The 21201-nt window shown below is 41.1% G+C and overlaps 1 protein-coding gene across 3 annotated transcripts in view; it reads right to left on the bottom strand.

Moving 5' to 3' along the window:
- Nucleotides 1-21201, bottom strand: part of LOC141501223 (ceramide synthase 4-like) — a 53529-nt gene that overhangs the window by 32146 nt on the left and 182 nt on the right. The window contains exon 1 of one of the 3 annotated variants that reach the window (XM_074205019.1): nt 16309-21184. The exons of the other annotated variants lie outside the window; for them this stretch is intronic. The gene's annotated coding sequence lies outside the window, so the exon portion shown is untranslated. Of the gene's footprint in view, nt 1-16308; nt 21185-21201 lie in introns of those variants that run through there. 3 annotated transcript variants of the gene reach the window in all.

Genomic DNA, 21201 nt, shown 5'->3' with positions numbered 1-21201 from the left:
ATAAATTAAGGGGGCTGGTCCTGACAAACTCTTTTGTCTCTCCCAGTTTTGGTGTTCTCTGAATCATTTCGAAAAGCATGTTGGGAATGGTAGTTAGAAAGACAACTCATACTCTCTAAGTCCTTCATTTCTAATCATAAATCTTTGGTTATAAAAATCTGTCTTTACCTGGAAACCCTGATAGGGCTCTCCAGGCTTTTAAGGACTTTCAAAGATTCACGCCTCCCCTTTGATGCTGCTACCACTCTAGTATGGGCCTCACCTCATGCCTGGACTACTGCAATGATAGTGATAATGTTTGTCTTTCCTTCTTGAAGACCATGGCATCAAGGAGGTGATGCAATGACAAGCATGTGAATGGGATTTGAGTGATGAGGTGCTGTGCTAAATTAAGTCTCACTTTCTCCTCTGGAGTCATCTGGGTCAATAGCCAGATATGGCTCAAGATGACTGGAAATGGCCCTGAATGCAAGACAATCAGGGTTAAATAACATGACCAATGTCACACAGCTAGTAAGTGTCCTGCTGGTGGGTCTTCCTGCCTCAATGCTCTCGCTCTTCCAGTTCATCCTCTCCACTCAGCTATCAGTGATTTTTCTAAAGCAGAATTAAGATTATGTCACCTTCTTACTGAATATTAACTGCAGTGGCTCCCAATTGTCTCCAGGATCAAATACAGAATCCTATTTATTGATCAAAGCCCTTCCTAACCTAGCCCCTTCACTCTTACTAGTTCATGTGTTTCTTTCATTCATTCTTTCTCTCCCCAGAACATTCTTCAAACCAATGACACCAGTCTTCTGGCTGTTCCTCACATGAGCTACTCCATCTCTCACCTCTAGGGCATTTTCCCTGGCTATTCCCATACCTCCTCATATCTTTCTAAGCTTCTTTCCAGTTCCAGCTAAAATCTCACTTTCTAGAAGAAGCCTTCCCCAATTCTTTAGAATTCTAGCACCTTATTTAGGTAATTTCCTAATTAGGTTCTTTCCTATTTATCCTTTCTACAGCTTCGTTGTAAACATGTGCTTACTTGTCATCTCCCTCATTAGGCTGTAGGGTCCCTGAGGGAGTGTTTGCCTTTCTTTGTTTCCTTAGAAGTTAAAAGTTCTGTCAAAAGACAGAAAATCTAGGAAGAAGATCTAGACTAGAGTGGTAGGTAGATTGTGGGTACTTCCACTGGGAGTATTAAAATTGGGAAAAATAAAATAAAAAACTTTTATTAGATAAAATGAAAAAAATTTTACACAGACAAATCTAATGACACTGGACAAGTTATTTGCTGTAAAATGATCTGGTTCCTTTTCAGTTCTAAATCCTATATCCTATGTCCTAGATTTGAATTTGGCTCTGTCTTGATTACCAATATGATCTTGGACAAGTTACTTTACCAGAAGTTATTCAACTGGAATGATTTTAGGGTGATAATGAAGGATTAGATTGCCACAGCTTCTCCTCATTCCTCAGAACCTCCTGGTCTCCTCTGGCCTCCTAAAGTCTAGTCCAGCTATAGTACAAGGGAAACCTAGTTAGTCTCCACTGGGTTATCTTTGTTCTTTTAAAGCAAACCATATTCCCCCCACCCTTTCAATTTCTCTCTCTCTCTCTCTCTCTCTCTCTCTCTCTCTCTCTCTCTCTCTCTCTCTCCAGCCCTCTCAATTTCCCATTACCCACCCCTACACTCCTGTCTATAGAGCATTTGCTGTCAAAAGGCAGAAAATCTGGGAAGAAGATCTAGACTTTTAAAGATCAATAGTTTCCTTCAGGGTTTTTTTGCTTTCCATATTCTTCCCCATTGCCTAAAAGAACTGTTTGCACTGCCCTGATACCCAGAATGGCAGGGAAGAAAGGCCAGGAGGGCTCTGAGCACTGCATCCCTATCCAACATGTCAAGGTCAGCTCTGGCTTGTCCAGAATCCAGGCAATGTTACTACAATCCAATCTATCCAATCCTCTGGAGTTTCTGAGTAACTTGTATTTTCTGGAAATCCACCAGCCTAGCTAATGGCAGAATTGTGTGTTGAACCAAGATCCCTTGACCAAACTTGTTCTATGTCATACCAGGAGACACAATATCCATATTCCAGTAATTCTGCAACAACAGACTTTTGGAATGACTGAGAAAACTAAGATTAAACTAGACACTATTTATGCTTTTACACACACACACACACACACACACACACACACACACAATCATTTTCCAATGACTATCTTATTTAAGATTGTATCTGGAGGGGTAACCATCCTAGGTAAGAAAATATTATTTTTGAATAAAGCATAACTTTTCAGAGCCATATTTCTATCACAGGTTTTTCCTTTTCCACTAAATTTCTATGAGGTCAAATCTGCTTCCTTATATTAGATACTCTAATTAGTCTTGCTTGCCACCTATAGTTGTATATTTTAAAAGTGTCTCTGGTGAACAATTGCTAGCCTTCTTTTATAGCAGCCATTCTCCAATATATCTAGCCTGGCATATAGATATATTTAATAATTTCCTTCTTCCTTTTTCAGTTTAAAAGCCCTTGGATTAGTTTTGCAAAGCTCCAGGTAAAGATATTTTTACTAGTCCTTGTGCATTCCATGCCTAATCAGGAGCCTTTCAGTTTCATATTTTAAGTCATGGTCATAGGATGAGAGGTTTAGAGTTGAAAGGGCCTTAAGAGGTCATTAAATCCAACCTCTTCATTTTACAGATAAGGAAACTGAGATGAATGCCATTCCCAGAAACCCCATGTTCAGTTATAAATATGCATCTCATCTCCAAATCCTTTGTTTTCAGTGGCTAGCAGAGATGAAAATATTGCCTAATCTCCCGAAATCTTCAGCTTCTTGCTCAAGACTCCATCTTTGGCAATGCTTTCTAGATTCTTTCTGGCAAGATTGTTTGTGCCCACAAATCTCCTGAAATAGGTAGTAGTCATCCTGCTTGGTCTTTTGTCATGATATTCCCCAAATAGCTGCCTCTTTTATCACTCAACAGGGAATGGCCAACCACTGTACCTCACATCTTTTCCCACTCCCCCTTATACTGGATGATCTCACATCTGAGAGTACCTCCTACTCTAGTTCTTTGGAATCTAAGCAGCTGCTTCATGCTTAGGAAGAATTTCATTTTTGTTTCATAGCTCCAATTATGTTTAGTTATCATTCTCTCTCTCTCTCTCTCTCCTGTGTGACATTGTTCTAGCTTCAACCTTCTAACCAAGGTCAAGGCTCCCTTTTGCCTTATAAGATTAGTTTTTATTCTGAAGCTCCTTTTCCATTACAAATTTTTTTAGGTTTTTTTTTTTTTTGGCAAGGTAAATGGGGTTAAGTGGCTTGCCCAAGGCCACACAGCTAGGTAATTATTGTGTCTGAGACCAGATTTGAACCCAGGTACTCCTGACTCCAAGGCTAGTGCTTTATCCACTACGCCACCTAGCCACCTCTAGCTAGGTCATTATTAAGTTGTCTGAGGTCTGATTTGAACTCAGGTACTCGACTCCAGGGCGGGTGCTCTATCCACTGCACCCTCTAGAGGCCCCACAATTTTTTTTTTTGAAATAAAAGAAACATTTGCTTTCTTGATGGTTTAGAAAATGGAAAGACATTAATTTAAACCTGATACCTTGCAGGATCCGCAAGGGACCTCAGAGACCATCTGGTCTGCTCTTTCTCATTTGACAGACTGGGACCCAGGGACTTACTAGGGGAGTGCTTACAATGTATCAAGTACTATGCTAAGTGCTGGGGATACAAAGAGAACAAAAGCAAAGACAGTCTCTGTCCTCAAGAGACTTAGATTCTGATAAGGGAAAGCTACACATAAAGGAGAACTATAAAAACCTGTGTGTGGGAGAGGAGGAGTGAAGTTGGTCAAGTCCAGAGAGCCTGGAGAGTAATGAGTTCCAACAGGAGGAACTTATCAATGAGAAGAGACTACAGGAAAAGACAGAAAGAGATTAAGGGACAACTAACATCACACAAATCCAAGTTCTTTCACCTGCCTTTATTTTTTTAGGGTTTTTTTTTTTTGCAAGGCAAATGGGGTTAAGTGGCTTGCCCACGGCCACACAGCTAGGTAATTATTAAGTGTCTGAGACCGGATTTGAACCCAGGTACTCCTGACTCCAGGGCCGGTGCTCTATCCACTGCACAACCTAGCTGCCCTCACCTGCCTTTTCAATTAAATTACATTGATTCCTTTTTCCTTAGAAGGGAGATTATCTATACTTTGAACACAGCAGTCATTCGACTATATATAAATACAAACATAAACATAAACAGCACAGAGTCATTATAGATTGCTGCAAAATTTGATCTGCTTTTAATAGGAAGTGAGCTCAGTTTTTTCTAAGGTCTACCAAACACAGCAAGCACCTCAAGAAGGTAATCAAGGTAAATCCCTCCACCTCCCAATCTGGTCACAATTTATCTTTGTATCTTTATCACTTATTATTTTTGCTCTACATGGATAGTTTCAGCCTAGTAGGACTCATACTTTCTCACCTTTGTGCTGCTGCCTTAAACTCTTGGAATCTTTTCTCTACTCTCTGCCTAATGAAATCCCTGAGAATCAAGTCACCCAGTAGGTTGTCAACATCATCCATCATGTTAATCCCTTTACAACAGTAGTAAGCGCACTTGATTTTCTGTTGTTGTCTGACATGTTGGACTACTAAGGAGGGGAATAAGCTAAGCCCTGCTTTCTTGTGTGCCATGATAGGCCTTGCACTGTGCTTTTATGTTTATGGCATGACCCACAGGTGGGGTTGCAAGGAAATATATTGTCTCTGAGCCGCCACCTGCAACTTGGCCTAGATAGAGGTTTCAAGGCTGAGAAGAGGCAAAAATATTCAGGGGCGGGTATTAGCTCAGAAATCCTGCCTCCCCACCATGTCAAGTGTATGATCTTAGGCAAGATTTGGGCAATTTCTCCCATTCACAGTTTAATTTTTCAAGAAGAAAGAAGTGACAGTCTTCCTGTAGCCTATGCTATGTAGAACACACCCAGAACCCTGGGTTCAGATGATTTTATGGATACTGAAGGGCCACAGAATCACCAGGATGATGAAAGATTTCAAACTCAGACCATAGAAGACAGATTGCAGGAATTATAAATATTTAGCTTAGAGAAGACTTGGTGTAAATGAGATGTGATAGCTTTCTTCATATAACTACATGAGAAAGACACAATTATAGTTATTTTTTTTAGGGTTTTTTTTTTTGCAAGGCAATGGGATTAAGTGGCTTGCCCAAGGCCACACGGCTAGGTAATTATTAAGTGTCTGAGGCCAGATTTGAACTCAGATACTCCTGACTCCAGGACCAGTGTGCTCTGTCTACTAGTCACCTAGCCGCCCCTACAACTATAGTTATTTAACCCTATTTGGCTCAGTTTCCTCAATGGTAAAATGACCTAGAGAAAGAAATGACAAAGCATTCCAGTATCTTTGCCAAGAAAACACCAAATGGGGCTATAAAAAGTGAGCCAAAACTGAAAATGACTAAACAATAACATGGAAAAGAAGGATGAGACTTCTGTTTGACTCTAGAATAGAATGAGGAGCAATTAAGAAATGGGTAGAAGTTGCTCAGCACTTTATGGTTTGCAAGTATTTATATGTTATCTCATCTGATCTTCATGGCAGTCTCCTTCTGGGCTATGTTCTAGCCTAATACTCATTTTCCAGGTGAGGCAACTGAGGCATAGAGAAGTTGACCAACTTGCCAAAGGTTGTGGAGGTAGGAAATATCAGAGCCAGTATTGGAAACCAGTCTGACTCTAAACTCAGTCTTCTTTTGTACATTACTCTTCACCTGTTCCTGGCTCCTTGTTTGCTCATTCCATTCCCTAGACTGTGTGACCCTCCATTTTCCCTTCTTCAAATTTTATCTTTCTTCAAGGTCCAGTTTATAAGTCACCTCTACCAGGGTGATGATGTTTGTCCTTTATTCTTGAAGAAGACCATGACATCAGGGAGGTGCTGCCATGACAAACATGTGAATTGGATTTGAGTGAGGGGGCACAGTGCTAAGTCACCATCCTCACTTTCTCCTACAGAACTATTTGGGTCTAGTGGTCAGCTATGAAGCAGGCTGATAGGAGATGACCCTGGATGTGAGGCAATTAGGATTAAGTGACTTGTCCAAGATCCCACAGCTAGTAAGTAGCAGGTATCTGAGGCTGGATTTGAACTCAGGTCCTCCTGACTTCAGGGTTGGGGTTCTATCTACTGTGTCATCTGTTAGGAGCCTTTCCAAGATTCACTCAAGATGGACTTTCCCCACACTCAAACACTTGGTCTATGACTCTCATAGGAATAATTTTAGCCCATGTTTCTTGTCACATGTAAGGAAGATAAGGCATCTTCTCCATAACAGCCTTGAGATAGTGTTGGTTGATAACTTCCATTTTATAGATGGTAAAACTGAGGCTTTGCCCAAGGTCACATATCTAACTTGTGCCAAAGCTGTGATTTGAACCCAGGACTCTCGATTCTTTTTATTGTGCTATGATTCCTCTTGTCCTAGTAGGTGTTCTCAGTCAATACCTGATAATTTGGTTTCACTATTTTATGATCCTGCTCTGAAACTCTCCATGGCTTCCTATGCCTTTATGAAAGATATAATCAGGGTGGCTAGGTGGCTTAGTGGACAAAGCACCGATCTTGGAGTCAGGAGTACCTGGGTTCAAATCTGGTCTCAGACAATAATTACCTAGCTGTGTGGCCTTGGGCAAGCCACTTAACCCCATTTGCCTTGCAAAAAATTAAAAAAAAAGAAAGATATAATCAACCTGACATTGAAGTCTATCTATAATCTGACTCTAGCTTTCCTTTCCACCTCTATATCACATACTTTTCCCCTTTACTCTAAATTCCAGTCAAACTGGACTATGAACTGTTGCTATTCCCTGAAATCAGCATTCCATTAACCACCTCTGTACAATTGACCACTCACACCCAGAATGCACTCACTCATTATCTCTTCCTCTGAGAATCCCTTTCTTCCTGGAAGGCTTAGGGTGTTACATATTCTCATGAAGCCTTCCCTGATCTCTCTAGTCATTAATGATCTCTCCTTCCTCAAATTGTCTTTTTTTTTTTTACTTATCTGTAGACCTATTAATTCGCTCCCTTTACCATCCAGTAGATTGTTAGCCTACTATTCATGTTGGGTGTCCCCAGGACCTTATTCATTCACAGTGGGTACTAAATTTATGCTTATAACACCAATTAACCCTAACCTTACTAATAGGGAAACTGAGGTTTGGACAGGGAGAGTGATTTATCCCACATTACATTGTGAATACCAAAGTCAGAATTTGAATCTAGAACCTCAGATTTCAAACACCAAATTTGAATCTACCTCAGCTTCACAATCTAGGGCTTTTTGCCTTAGATTACAATGTTGGGATGAGTCAAAACTGCCCTGGGCTAGAGGCAGAGACCTAATATGCTTGTGCCAAGCTATCATCATTACCACCATCATTAATATTTATATAGCAAAGCACTTTACAAACATTATCTCATTTTATCTACTGCTGAAAGGACAAAGGGAACTACTAAAGATCTCCATATCACACCAGCTTCCTCTTCAATCTCCAGAGACAGCCCATTCCACTTTTGGATAGCTCTGATTGTTTTTCATGATATCAGAGGGATCTCTGGGTCCTGAAGGGCCTTTGATGTTATTAGTAAAGATGGGTGAAGGACATATATATATATATACACACCATGGTTACTTCATGGAGATGCTCTAGACAGCAATAGGACCCTTTGGCATTAGGCTTATGTTCTCTCTGTGCCAGAATTCTTTATCTCTGAAAGGAAGGAATCTGAAATTGTTTCTGGTTAATTTTTTTATTCCCAGCTACATTTTCCTCTGACATACAAGATGATATGAGAGGAAAAACTCACTTCAGCTCTAAATAAGAAAAAAGTCTCATCAACAGAACCATCACACACTGGAATAGGTTTTCTTGCTAAGCAGTGAAGTCTTCAAGTGGACACTGGATGATCACTTCTCTGATGTTGTCAAGATGATTTTCCTTGGTGGCATCTAGGGGGCATAGTGGATAGAGCTCTGAACTAGAAGTCAGGAAGACTTGAATTCAAAAATTACTTCATGACACTTACTACTTTTGTGTTCCTGGGCAAGTCACTTAACCCTGATTGCCTCACATCCAGGGCATCTCCAATCATCCTGATTCATATCTAGTCATTAGACCCAGATGGCTTGGTGGTGATTTAGCATAGCACATCCCTCACTCAAATCCAATTCACATGCATGTCATGGTATCACTTCTGTGATGGTGAAGTCTTTTTTGACAATGAAGGATAAGCAACAACAATAACCACTATCATATGTGTCAAGTTACTTTACCTCTCTTTGTCTTAATCTATTGGAAAAGGTAATGGCAAACTACTCTAGAATCTTTGCCAAGAAAACCCCATAGATACTATGGTTCAAGAATTCATGAAGATTTGGACACAACTGAACAAAACAAAGCAATTTGTAGTTTGGAAGGGATGCCTCTTGAAGTTTTATTCAGTTTTCACATAGTGTGATCTCACCATACAAAGAATTTCCCATCTATTAATAGGACATTATCCTCCCCCTGGATTTGAGAGGTTGGTTTACTCCACCCTGGATCTACTGCTCCAACTGGTTTCAATTCCATAGACCAAGATGCCTCATTTCCTACTTGATCTCCTGCTTATTTTTGTGTTTGTCTTTCCCCATTAGGTTGAAAGCCTTTTGAGGACTGGGCTATTTTTTTTTTATTAATTGTATCCACAGAGCCTGGTACACAATAGATACCTAATAAATTTTGATTGGATTGGATTGGTTGGAAGGGATCTTCCATTTTATGAATGGGGAAATTGAACCTGAGGTTAAGTGTTTTCCCTAAATTGAAATACTTCAGAACCATTTTATATTCCCATAGTAAAGAGGGCCATCTCCTGTCTCCAGATCCATATCTGGCCATTGAACCAAGAAGTCTGAGGAGGAGAAAGTGACCTCATTCAAAAACAATTCACTTGCATATCATGAGATATGCAAAGGCTAAAGGCCAAACAGTATATCAATTGACTTCTGGGATAGAATAAAAACTTTAGATCCTTAGAGGAATTTTTGTAGAGTGCCAGGCCTGGAGTGAGGAAGATTTGAGTTCAAATCTGGTCTCAGATATTTACCAGGTGTATGACCCTGGGAAAGTCACTTATCACTGTTTGCCTGTTTCCTGATCTGTAAAATGAGCTGAAGAAAGAAATGGCAAATCACTCCTATATCTTTGCCAAGAAAAGATGGTCATGGGAATTCAAACATGACCGAACAAAAAAAGGATATTTTAGTCCAGTTTCATCCCAATGGCCTCAGACCTTTTAAGGTCCCTGAGGAACAGAGGCCTGTTTAGTGTTTGTTTGGTTCATGTACAGACAGACACCTGAGAATTACTGGAATGAGATGGGGAGCTCATCAATGAGCTAGCTATATGTAACCTAAATACATCTCTGTTGGACAAGCTTAAGGCTAAGGAGAGGGAGATAGGGATGAAAGAAGAACATTTCCTTGCTTGCAAGGACTTTCTTGGGCTGTGAATCATATAAAGGAAGGTGATAGTGTAGGCAACTGGGAATCTTGGAGGCGTTTTCAGGAGATATATCAAGGACCTAGGGAGTTATGAAAAGCTTCATGGAGGAGGTGGGCCTGGACATATTCTCCAAAGGAGTGGAATAAACAGGAAATAATAGGATGAAAAAAGGTGGTGAGGCAGGATGAATCTGTCAAGTACCATATAAGCAGACTAGTGAAAAGCATGTTTGATTATGAGTCCAGAAGATCCAGGTTTGAATTCTGGCTCTGACACTGTTTATGTATTCAAAGGCATGTCACAACTACTTTGGGTCTCAATCTCCTTAGCTGAGCAATGGGGCTATTCATCCCTTTAGGACTTTCCTCACAGGGTTTATTGGCTAGGTGAGATAAGCTTCCTAAAGTGGATTGAGCTGACACTTCTTTGGAGGTCTTCAAGAAGGAACCTGGAGGGGTAGCTGGAGGGGCAGCTAGGTGGCAAAGCTGATAGAGCACCAGCCCCGGAGTCAGGAGTACTTGAGTTCAAATCAGGTCTCAGACACTTAATAATTACCTAGCTGTGTGGCCTTGGGCAAGCCACTTAACCCCATTAGCCTTGCAAAAACCTAAAAAACAAAAAAGAAAGAAAAGAAGGAACCTGGGGGCAGCTAGGTGCCACAGTGGATGGAACACCAACCCCAGGGCATCTGATTTCAAATCCAACCTCAGATACTTAACTGACATCTGACAGAAAAGAGTCAAGAGAGTCAGGAATCAAATATAAGTTTAATTTCAAAGTGAGGGAAAGCAGCTTGAAAGAAAAGAAGTAGATTAGACACATGTGCCAAGGCCTCCACCCCTGATGGGGAGACCACAGGCAATGGGACTGAACCTTGATTTATATACTTGTGACTAAAGAGTTTAGTGAAGCAATAGCAGTGAGGCAAAGTTGTCTAGTGACAAAAAGGGTGTTGTTAGCAGAGTTTCAAGTTTGGCCCTCTTGGTGCTTGCTGTTAGTTATTCTCAATTCTGTAACCACTATCCCATGATCCCATGCCAGGTTTGATCCCTTTTCCATTCTAAAAATTGAGTGCAAAGGACTGTTGTTATGGCAATCTTGGAGCATAGCTTGCTTTCTGGACCCTAACTCTGTGAAACACAATGTCTCCTACTAGTACCTTGTCAACTTTGAGTAAGTCTTTAAGCCTGATTCCCACCCCCCCACAAAAAAAGAGAATTTGGATGATCTCTCTGTGGGGATAATGCAGAAGAGTGATCAAGTCATGGGTTTCATGAACTCATCTAGCTTCCAGAGTCTGGATTTTGGGAGAATAAAAAGTAAGCTACATGAAGGAGGATTGCAGGAGATAAGATAAAGACAATGGGTTGGGAGTCAGTCTTGAATACCAGGTTAAATTTGGCCTTGCTGAAAGGACACAGGGAACCACTAAAGATAATCAGATTTGGATTTTAGGAAGATGAATTTAGCAGATAGTGCAAAATAGCCAGTGGGGAAAGGAGGCAGAGAAGCCAGACAGGAGACTGAAAATAGTCTAGGAGAGGGAAAAGGGATCAAACTTGGCCAGAAGTAGTGGTTACAGAATTGAGAATAACCAATGATGCATCTCTGGTGACTCTCTGGACCTGGAGGGTACAGGAAAAAAGACTGAAGTAAACTTTTTAGATTCAAAGTTCCCAGGAACCAGCCTTCTGGCAATCCCCATAAGCCTAATTCCACCAGGAAGTTACCATGTCTAGTTGCTATACCCATAAAAATCTGAGGATTGGAGGAGGAAACTGAGTTAGCTCCTCCAACAAAGATGGGTTGCTGAATAAGTAGAAGTGGTGGAGACTAGAGGGAGGTTGCCTTGCATTCCTAGGGTTTATGATAGCTAAGCAGGGGAATACTAGTCCCCTCCTAAGACAGGGGTCAGTAACCTAGGGCTAGTGGGTTAGCTATTGACCTGCTAGCTAAGAATGATTTTTATATTTTAAAATACAATAAAACTTTGAGGCGAAATGAGTAAACCTGCCCTGATTCAGGGAGACAAAAAGCTGTAGGAGACTGGGGAGGTTGAAACCACACCCAAAAGACGCCTATAGCCTCAGTAGGCTCTCTCTCTCATAATATGGAAGTCAGAGTTGATTTTCCCCTTCTTTATCATGCTATCCCCAGAGGGGAACAGTGCTCACCCAATAGTAGGAACTTAATAAAGACTTGTCTGCTTTATGTTATTGTGTAAGAAATGAGTTCAGGCTTGTAACAAATGCTCAGGAGGACAAAAAAGTCTCTCTTTTTAAAGCTATGTAGGGAGTCAGAAGAGCAAAGTCAGGCCTAGCCCACGTTTGGGAGGATAGAAAGAAAATAGGGATGAAAATTTCTGACTATGGGGAAAAACAAGTGAAGTATTGTGTTCTGTTCCATGCACATTTTAGGAAACCCATTTATAAACTGGAAAGTGGCAGAAGGAGGGCAACCAGGAGAGCAGAGAATTTTGAGTTCAAGCCTTTTGACAGGGGACTGAAGAAAATGGAGATGCCTAGCCTGGAGTGGGTGGAGTGGGGATGAAGGAGGTCTGGTGGTATTTGAAAGGAGATTAGATGTAGACAGTTTGTCTCCCCATGAACAGAGCTAAGGATAATGGATGAATATGATCAAGAAGTAAATTTGGCCTAGATGTCCTAATCATATCCTAATAATTAGAGATATGAAGCAAAGAGGAATGGATTGCTTTGGGAAGTAAAGGGTTCTTGTAGTTCAGACAAAGGCTGGATGAGCTCTTCAGAAGTTCATAGAAGAGTTGATCTAGAAGGGTTTTCTTTGTGTATGTATGTATGTGTGTGTATATGTGTGTATACATGCACATGTGTGCACATTTTTATTCATTTTAAATTTAAATACAAAATGAGGGGGAAAAAAGAACATTTCCAGAGTAGGAGAGTAGTAGAGGATTCAATATAAAGCAATAAATTTCCATGGCAAGTAATTCAGAAATTCTGTAAAAATAAGAAATTTTTTTTTTAAAAGCTTATTATGGGGTGGCTAGGTGGCACAGTGAATAGAACACTGGCCTTGGAGTCAGGAGTGCCTGGCTCCTCAGACACTTAATAATTACCTAGCTGTGTGGCCTTGGGCAAGCCACTTAAACCCATTGCCTTGAAAAATCTAAAAAAAAAAGCTTATTACTCTGGTAGGTATCAGGGCAATACTATTGTTACCAGGAACATATTCCTCTGCTACATTATGAACCTCTCTCAGAATCTGAAGGATGATAATGTTCGCATTACTTAAATCATAAGCCAAAGCTCTGATAGGATGCCTGGATTTCTTATAAACAAGAGAGATAAATATAGGTTAGAAAACCATACCATTAGGTGGTTTTGGAACTGCTTGAATGACCAGTCCCAAAAAGTGGTGATGAATGAATTAATGTCTTCTAGAAAGGAGGTTTCAAGTGGGAGCTCCAGATCTTTATGTTTATCTCTGAATGAGGCAATATTCTTAGCAATAATAATTTGGATAAAGGCTTATTTATATTTGGTGGGAAGTCTTGAATGGAATTGATGCAGATCAAAGCAACTGGAACCAGGAGAACCCATTTAAGGAAGAGCAGTGATAAACTGGAATGGTTCAAGGAAGGCAGCTCAGTTGATGAAGGTGACCTGAAGATCGAGTCATATAAAGATCAATTGGAAGAACTTGGGGTGTTTAGGCTAAAGAGAAGGCTCAGAAGAGAAAAGATGCTGCCTTTAATTATCTGATGAACTCTTTCAGATCAGAGGAAGTTAGGTCTGCTCCTGTACCACCTTGGTTAGTCTTGGAGGTTGATCCACTCTCCTCTGGTCACCCCTCACCTGCTTAGTTTTCTAGCTGTTCATGTGGGGGTATGATGTTTAGATGCTTTCAACTTCCCCTCCCCATTTTTCCCTCTCCAAGGCCTCATACTCCAGTGTTCACCTCAAGAATCACCTTGCTCCGGGGCCCTACTTAGCTTTACCAGCACACCAAGATCCTGTTTTCTAGAGTTTAGCCTCTAAGACCATCTTCCAAAGCTCAAGTCAGGTACTGTGGAAGGCTCTCTCCCTCTTCAAATTATCTTAGATGGTTTATCCATTTGTGTGTTAGACTCCAGTCACACCCAGCACTTCCCTCAGAATCAGATATCTTTTCAGTTTTGACATTTCCCCAGTCTCTAGCATGGTTTCATCCCTAGCAGTTTGTTGAAATGGACTGAGTGTGTGTGACTCAAGTCCTATCTCACTACAAGCCATCTGTGAGTTCCCATCTCCTTTACCAACAGCAGGTACCTAGCAGGTGTTTGCTAAGATATGGGGCAAAGAAGGAGAGGAAGAACCCAATTTGGGTGGGAGAAGAAGAGAGGCCTCTGGCAAATCTGAGTCCTTCAGCTGTTATCCCCCAGGAAAATGGAGAAGACCAGTGATTCAGGAGACTAACACATTCTCAGCCCTCCTTCCCACCTCCCCCTGGGGCCTGGTTTGAGGGGTTTAAAAACTAGATCTGGAGATCAGGCTGGAGCTTGGAAACAGGCCTGTGGGGGCCCACATAAGAAAGAAAAGGCTGGCTGCTTAACATTTCTGCCTGTCTTCACTCTTCAAGGGAACTCCAGGGCCACCCCTTATCTCTTCTTCCTCCCTTCCCCCAACTTCAGGGTATATCTCAAAATGCCACTATGTCTTTCTTGTAAGGCACAGCATAAAAACAAAAACAACAGCTCACATTTCTGATGGTATAGGAACGAGTGCAAGGATTATCACAGTATTATGGGATTTAGAGTTGGAAAGTACCTTAGGGTTCAGCTAGTTCAACCCCTCTCTTTACAAATGGGAGAAATTGAGGCTCAACCATAGCAATTAAGTGAATTGTCTTCATGGCTTCAAATCTAAATCTCCTAAACCCATTGCCCCAATTTCTCTCTCCATTTTTACAGGTGGAAAAAAAAAAGATTCTAAGGAAGGAAATGACTTTATATAGCTACATTTACAATAAATGTCTCACTTGATCCTTGAAGCCACAACCCTGAGAGGTAGGTCTTATTAAATGTCCCCATTTTACAGTTGAGGAAACTGAGGCAGGTACAGTTGAAGTGATTTGCCCAGGATCCCACAACTAGGAAGTATCTGAGACCAGATTGGAATTCAGGTCTTCCTTACTCCAGATCCAGTTCTCTATCCACTCTGACATCTAGCTGCTTCTCAAAGTCTTGACATCCTCACACACAAAAGTAGCAAATAGGAATGAACTAGATCCGAGACCCCAGATTTCATTTCCAGTCCTGTTTTTACCACACAGTACTGTTTTTTCTGATGCATCTGGAAACCACATTCTTCCCAGTGCTTCATTAGCTTTAACTCAGACTTTGCATCCCCCAACCTCCTATATCTGCTTCAGTTTTCTTCTTGGTAGTGTGGAAAGAGAATCAGATCTGGATTCAGAGGACCTTAGTTTAAATCAAGAAGACCAGATACTATTACTTCCTTGTGGCATATACTTGAACCCCTTTCTGGGCCTCAACTTCCTCCTTTGAAAAATGAGGAGGTTGGAGTCAGTGAACCTTAAAATTCTTCCCAGCTTTAAATCTCAAGGCCCGTGTCCTATTCCCCTTCTTGGTTCATCTGTTTTGTCCCCTCTCCTGCTAGAAGTCGACCCTGATGATCAGTATCAGGAAGATGTGGTTTCACATTCTACCTAAGACATTGTTCCTCATTTCACAGGGTGGTTCTCTAGCTTCAATCTCTGGGACTGCAGTTCCATACTTGGAATATACATTTTCCTCCACAACTACACTTTATACCCCCCCCAGTTCCTTAAAGGTTGGATTATATGGCTCCCTCTACATGAAGGCTTTCCTGACTCTCCTAGTAGGGGAGGTATCTATTTGGTATAAAACTAGATATGTGTGAGTGTGTGTGTGTGTGTATACAAGTATATAGAACACTGTCTTTCCTATTAGAACATAAATTCCTCGAGGGCAAGAATAATTTCATTTTTGTCTCTGTATTTCCAAGGACTAGCACAGTTCTGTTGAAATAGGTGCTTTATACTTTCCACCATCCAGTTTCTTCATCTATGAAATGAGAAAGATTAACTATAAGAATTATCTCTCATGGCACTTTTTAAACATCAAAGGATTTTAAGAGAGGGAAAGCAATTTGCAAACCTTAAAAAAAAGCCTCAGTTTATACTAGGCTGCTCCTCATTTTTATAAGTGAGTAGAGTGAGGATAGAGAACAACTCAAGAGGGTAGCATTCACGGGGGTCTAAGTCTGGTCATATCCAGGTCAAATCACCTGCTAGGGCTGGTCTCCTCCCTTTTGGAGGTTCTAATGATCGGCTGCTGTAGGATACCCTCCAACTAGCCTCAAGGAATCCCCGAATTTTAGAGCTAGAAGGAACTTCAGTGATTAGAGATAGTTCAATGATCTGATCTATACAATGATCATCCAGGAGGTGAAACCCACCACTGCCTGAGCCTATCATAGATGATCTTAGGTTGGTCAAATTTTCCTGATATTAAACCTAAATATACCTCTAAATGTATTACTGCTATTCCCAGTTCTGCTCCCTAGACCAAATAGAACAAAGTGAATCCTTCTCCTATATGAAAGCCTTTTAAATATCTTTGACACCTAGAATGTCTCCCCTTGAACCTTCTCTTCTCTGGGATAAATATTCCCAGTCCCTTCACCCCATCATCAAAGGACTCAAGACCCTTTACCTACCTTTCTGGTTGCCTCCTCTGAAAGATAGTTAGCCCATCAAAGTCCTTCCTAAATGATGACCCCTAAAACTAAACACAATGATATCCAAATGAGTTCTGATCTGAAGAGGTCAGAACATCCTATCTTAATGAAGTCTGAGATCATATAACAGTTAAGAGTTAATAGCCAATATTTATATAGAGCTTACTGTGTGTGAGGCACTGCTCTAAGCACTTTACAAATATAATCTCAAATGATCCTCACAACTCTGGGGGAAGATGCTACTCTTAGCCCTATTTTACAGGTGAAGAAACTGAAGCAGATAGAGATTAAGTGATTTGACCAGGGTTATGCTGTTATAATTATCTGGAGCCATATTTGAATTCAGGTCTTCCTGACTCCATGTCCAGTGTTCTACTTGGCACAGCAGACAGTTCCCACATATAGAGCTTGTGGTTCACTAAGACTCCCAGATATTTCCCAAGAAAGCTGCTTTCTAACTAGTCATTCTGCTCTCATCTTGTATTTATGAAGTTCCTTTTTTGATATCATGAGTAAGATTTCACAATTATCCATCTTGACTGTCATCTTATTAAATAAACATAGCTCAACAATCTTACTTCTCATGATCCTAAAGTTGTCATACAGGGTGTTAGGTGTCCCTCCCATGCTTTGTATCATCTGAAGATTTGATGAACACGCTATCTTTCCATTTATCCAAGTCATTAATAAAAATGCCATCTCTGGTTCTAGAGAAGTTCTGTTCTGGACCCTTCTCTACTCCCGTACCCCAGTGCTGTTAGAATTGCAACTTGATTTGTGAGGACACTCATAGAAAGAGGGAAAATAACTTGCCCAAAGTGACAGCTAGTTTGTTTCAGAGGTGAGATTTGAAGTTAAGTCTTCCTGGCCCTAAGTGGTTAAGTCACTTTGTTTCTCAAGTATGGCTTGTTCTTGATCAAGGTGAACCAACCCGTTGTAATCACAGTTTCCTTTCTTAGATGCTTACCAACCATTTTTTAAATGATCCATTCTAGAATTTTTCTCAGGAATGGAAATTCAGTTCAATGATATATAATTTGTAGACTGCCTCTCTCTCTCTTGTTTTTGAAAATCAGGTCATTTGCCTTTTTCCAGCCTGGTGGGTGGCACTGTTCCCATTCTCTTCTTTCAAATACCAGTTGACTGTGGCTTGGCAACCACACCATCTAGTTCTTTTAGTTCCCCAAAAACACAAAAGTTTCCTGCTTTTATCCTCTATCTCTTCCCAGGAAGAGTGATTATCTTTCACCTCATCCTCCCTGGGGAAGCCACGAAGAAACAGAGAGCTGATCCAGCATAACTCCTATCAATGGACCCTGGGAAACTTCCTTGACTCAAGGGGTGAGAGGCAGAGCTCTGATTTAGTGGCCAATGGAACATGTTACCCTGGACATAACTATGGGGCATCATTTCCTTCTCCAAGAGAACAAGCTGTATTGCAAAAAGTTCTGGGGTTCCAGTTCTGGTTCTGAGTCTGCTGAACTGGATAATCATTTTTGGTTTCCTTCTCTGGATCCTTGATCTCATAATCTGTAAACTGGACATAATCCTACTACTACTCCTCCTTACTTCACAGGATTTTTTTTTTGAAATGTAAAAATGAAATTAAAATGGGAGTTTTCTTTATTCCTCACTTGTTTTACCCAATTTTTATTTGTTCAACATTAATTTCTTAATTATTAAGTGCCAGCTAGAATCATAAAGCTAATTTTAAAACAAACCCCCCCCCCCAACAGTTTCTGCCTTCAAGAAGCTTATATTTCATCTTTGGGGACAGGGGTTAGGGATGGGGAGAATGACATATACTGGGGGAATGACTCATTCATAGATGAATAAAATTCAGAAAAGAGAGGATGATGGAATTTGATAAAGAACCAAAGTCATCTGATGTTAGGCAATAGTCCAAAAAGAGCATGATAGCCACCAACGAGGAATGTTTGAAAAGCTGTCATATGGAAGATGGATCAGCCTTATTCTGCTTGACCCTAGTTTAATATTGGAGTTGTCCAAAAGGGAATAATGTTTAATAATAACAATATTGATGATTATGATCTTTATATATATAATAAAAACTCACATTTCTATAATTTAATGTTTGCAAAACACTTTACTTATTACCTCAAATGATCCTCACAACAACCCTGGGAGATAGGTGCCTCTGATTATCTTCATTTCACAGGGGGAGAACCAAGGCTGAGAGAGGTTAAGTGACTTGTCCAAGGTTACACAGTTAATACATGCTAGAGGCAGGATTCTAATTCAGAACTTCCTGAATTCAAGTCTAATCATCTAGCTACTCAGCTGCTTTAGTGCTCTTCAAGCAAAGGCTAGATGATTTGTAGTTTATAGAGGTAACTGCTCTTTGATAACCATTTACCTAGATGGGACTTGAGGTCTCTTCCACTATCAGAGATTCTGTGATTTTGCAATAGAAAATGTCCTGAATTTTGAGTCCAAAAGACCTCATTACCCAATCCTGGCTAAATCCCTTGATGGGGCTTAATTGTTGTTGAGACTGTGCAAAGTCACCAGCCTCACTTTCTCTTCTAGAGCCATCTGGGTCCAGTGGCAAGATAGGAATCAGGATGACTGTGGATGAGACTCAGATCCTCCTGATTCCACTGGGTTACCTAGCTGTTTACTGGAGCTGTGAAATCAGAGGATTAGCCATCAAAGATAGGAAAATAGGTCAAAGAAATAACCTAGGAGCAACAAGTCATTCAAAAGTTGAATTAGGACAAAGAAACGCTCAATAGCAAATTAAACTCCCAGAAACTAGGCACTGTTCAGTTTATTTGGTCTTTGCCATACTACAAAACCCTTGCAAGTGTGATGACCACAAACTTGATTACTAATCTCCACTGTTTGGGGCAGTATTTGGAGAAAATAATTGAAACTGACAGCTTCCAGGTCACTCAGTCAGGTTTTCTGATTCCCAACAGCAAACATGTTGGCTTTTTTCTCTAGGGCAGCAAGTTCTTAGGAGAATGATAAACTGACTTCCTTTCATCTTTATGTCACAATTCAGTGAAGGGTGAATCTCACCCTCCAGAAAAGGCGGATGGATTAAGGGCCAAGTTAGATAAAGAATTCCAGAGCTCCAATGGGGGATACTTGAGCTATTCATTAAAAAATTTTTTTTTGAGACAATGGGATTAAGTGACTTGCCCATTGTCTCAAAAAGTAAGTATTAAGTGTCTAAGACTGGATTTGAACTCAGGTCCTCCTGACTTCAGGACAGGTGCTCTATCCACTCTCTCACCTAACTACCCCCTGAGCTATTCTTGAATGTCAGACTATCTTTGTTTTTGCATCGTGGTGGACCATAGGTTCCCAGACCTTTTGTGTAGGACAGCTATTCTTGCAATTTGAAGGGGCTACTATTTTTGAGTTTTCTAAGTTACAGCTTTTCTTAATTGTGCTTTTGACCAATCTTTGTTGTATACCTATTTCTAGGTTTGCTAGCCTTTGCTAGTCACTGGAGTCCACAATATTCTCAGAAATACCATTTGGAATCTTGTGGCTTCAGTCCTGTGGGAAGAGTATTGGTTTTACATATGACCTGGATTCAAATCCTGATTCTAAACTGAACTACCTGTATGTCTTTGGGAAAGGCAACTGATCTCTCTAGGCTTCAATTTCCTCACAGTAAAATGAAGATGACACCTAATGTTCTTTCTAGCTGAAAATCTATGATTCTACAAAGGTAGAGCATAATTGGAATGAAGAAGAGATGTGGAGTTTTAGGAAATTAAAGGAGGGTTCAAGGAAGAAGAGTAGGTATTCAAGATGGTAGGCTCCTACAGCAGTACCTGGTTTCATCTTTGCCTTTAGGTATGATAGTGGATAGCTCATTTGAACACAGGAGACCTGTGTTCAGATTCTGACTTTGATATTCTGCTTAACAGTTGTGTGACCCAGGAATACTGTTTGGAGCCTTGGCTACTTCATCTGTTAAATGGGAGTTCTTGCATGATCCATTTCTTAAGATTGTTGAGAAAAGTGCTTTGTAATCCTTAGAGAAATTAATCTGGTTATAATTATCACATGAATAGAGGGGATGGGAGGACCCAGTAAAATCCTGCCCTGAGTCACTGAGGATTGTGAGGTGCAGGTGGGAGGAGAGATTCTGCATCAATAGACAGGACTCTCTTCTATGAGTCTGAGTGAGATGTAAGATGAGTCACAGGCCAGGGCTCCCTTAGATTTTTCCTGCCAGGAACTGGTCTAGGCCTGGGGCAGGGAGAGCTCAGTGTAAACAGGGCTCTAGTGTAGAGGGCCCCTTTAAATGCTCACAGAGGGCGCAGGAGACTGTCCTAACTTGGAATCTTTTCCCAGGTCTCCTCCAACCCCCTCATCCCCGGAAGCAACAGCTTAGAGCTGTCTGGTAAATACCAACATCAGTGTGCCTAATTCTCTCCCCAAATGAAGACTGTCCTACCTCAGAGCCCGGCCTAGGCAGGGAACTGAGGCCCAGGTCCCTCCCTTATTCCTTCCACAAGTGGGAAATTCTCCAGGAATTTTGCCAGATTCAGGTTAGGTTGGTGAACTGGGAGTAACGCTAGTCCAGTTGTGGTGCCTAGGAGCGTGCTGCTGGAGTGGTGGGTGACGCGGGGAGTGCGTGTGATCCCAGGGTATTAGATGGATCCCTCCCATGTGTGCTCCGGGGTGAAATGCGTGTACGGTGAACATGATATGGGCGCTGGGAGAGGAGTGTCTGTGGGGGGGGGTGATAGGGGTGTAGATGAGTCACAGATGAGGGGTGGCATGATGGAAATGAGGGAGCCACGAGAATAGAACAGTGGGAAAAGGGGAGGGCGTGAGGGCCACTGCGAGCAGAGGCCTTTCCGGGCCCTAAAGACCCCTCTGGCT

This window comes from Macrotis lagotis, chromosome X (assembly GCF_037893015.1).
Source record: "Macrotis lagotis isolate mMagLag1 chromosome X, bilby.v1.9.chrom.fasta, whole genome shotgun sequence".
NCBI classification, from domain to species: domain Eukaryota; kingdom Metazoa; phylum Chordata; class Mammalia; order Peramelemorphia; family Peramelidae; genus Macrotis; species Macrotis lagotis.
This window is presented reverse-complemented; position numbering and strand designations above follow the sequence as displayed.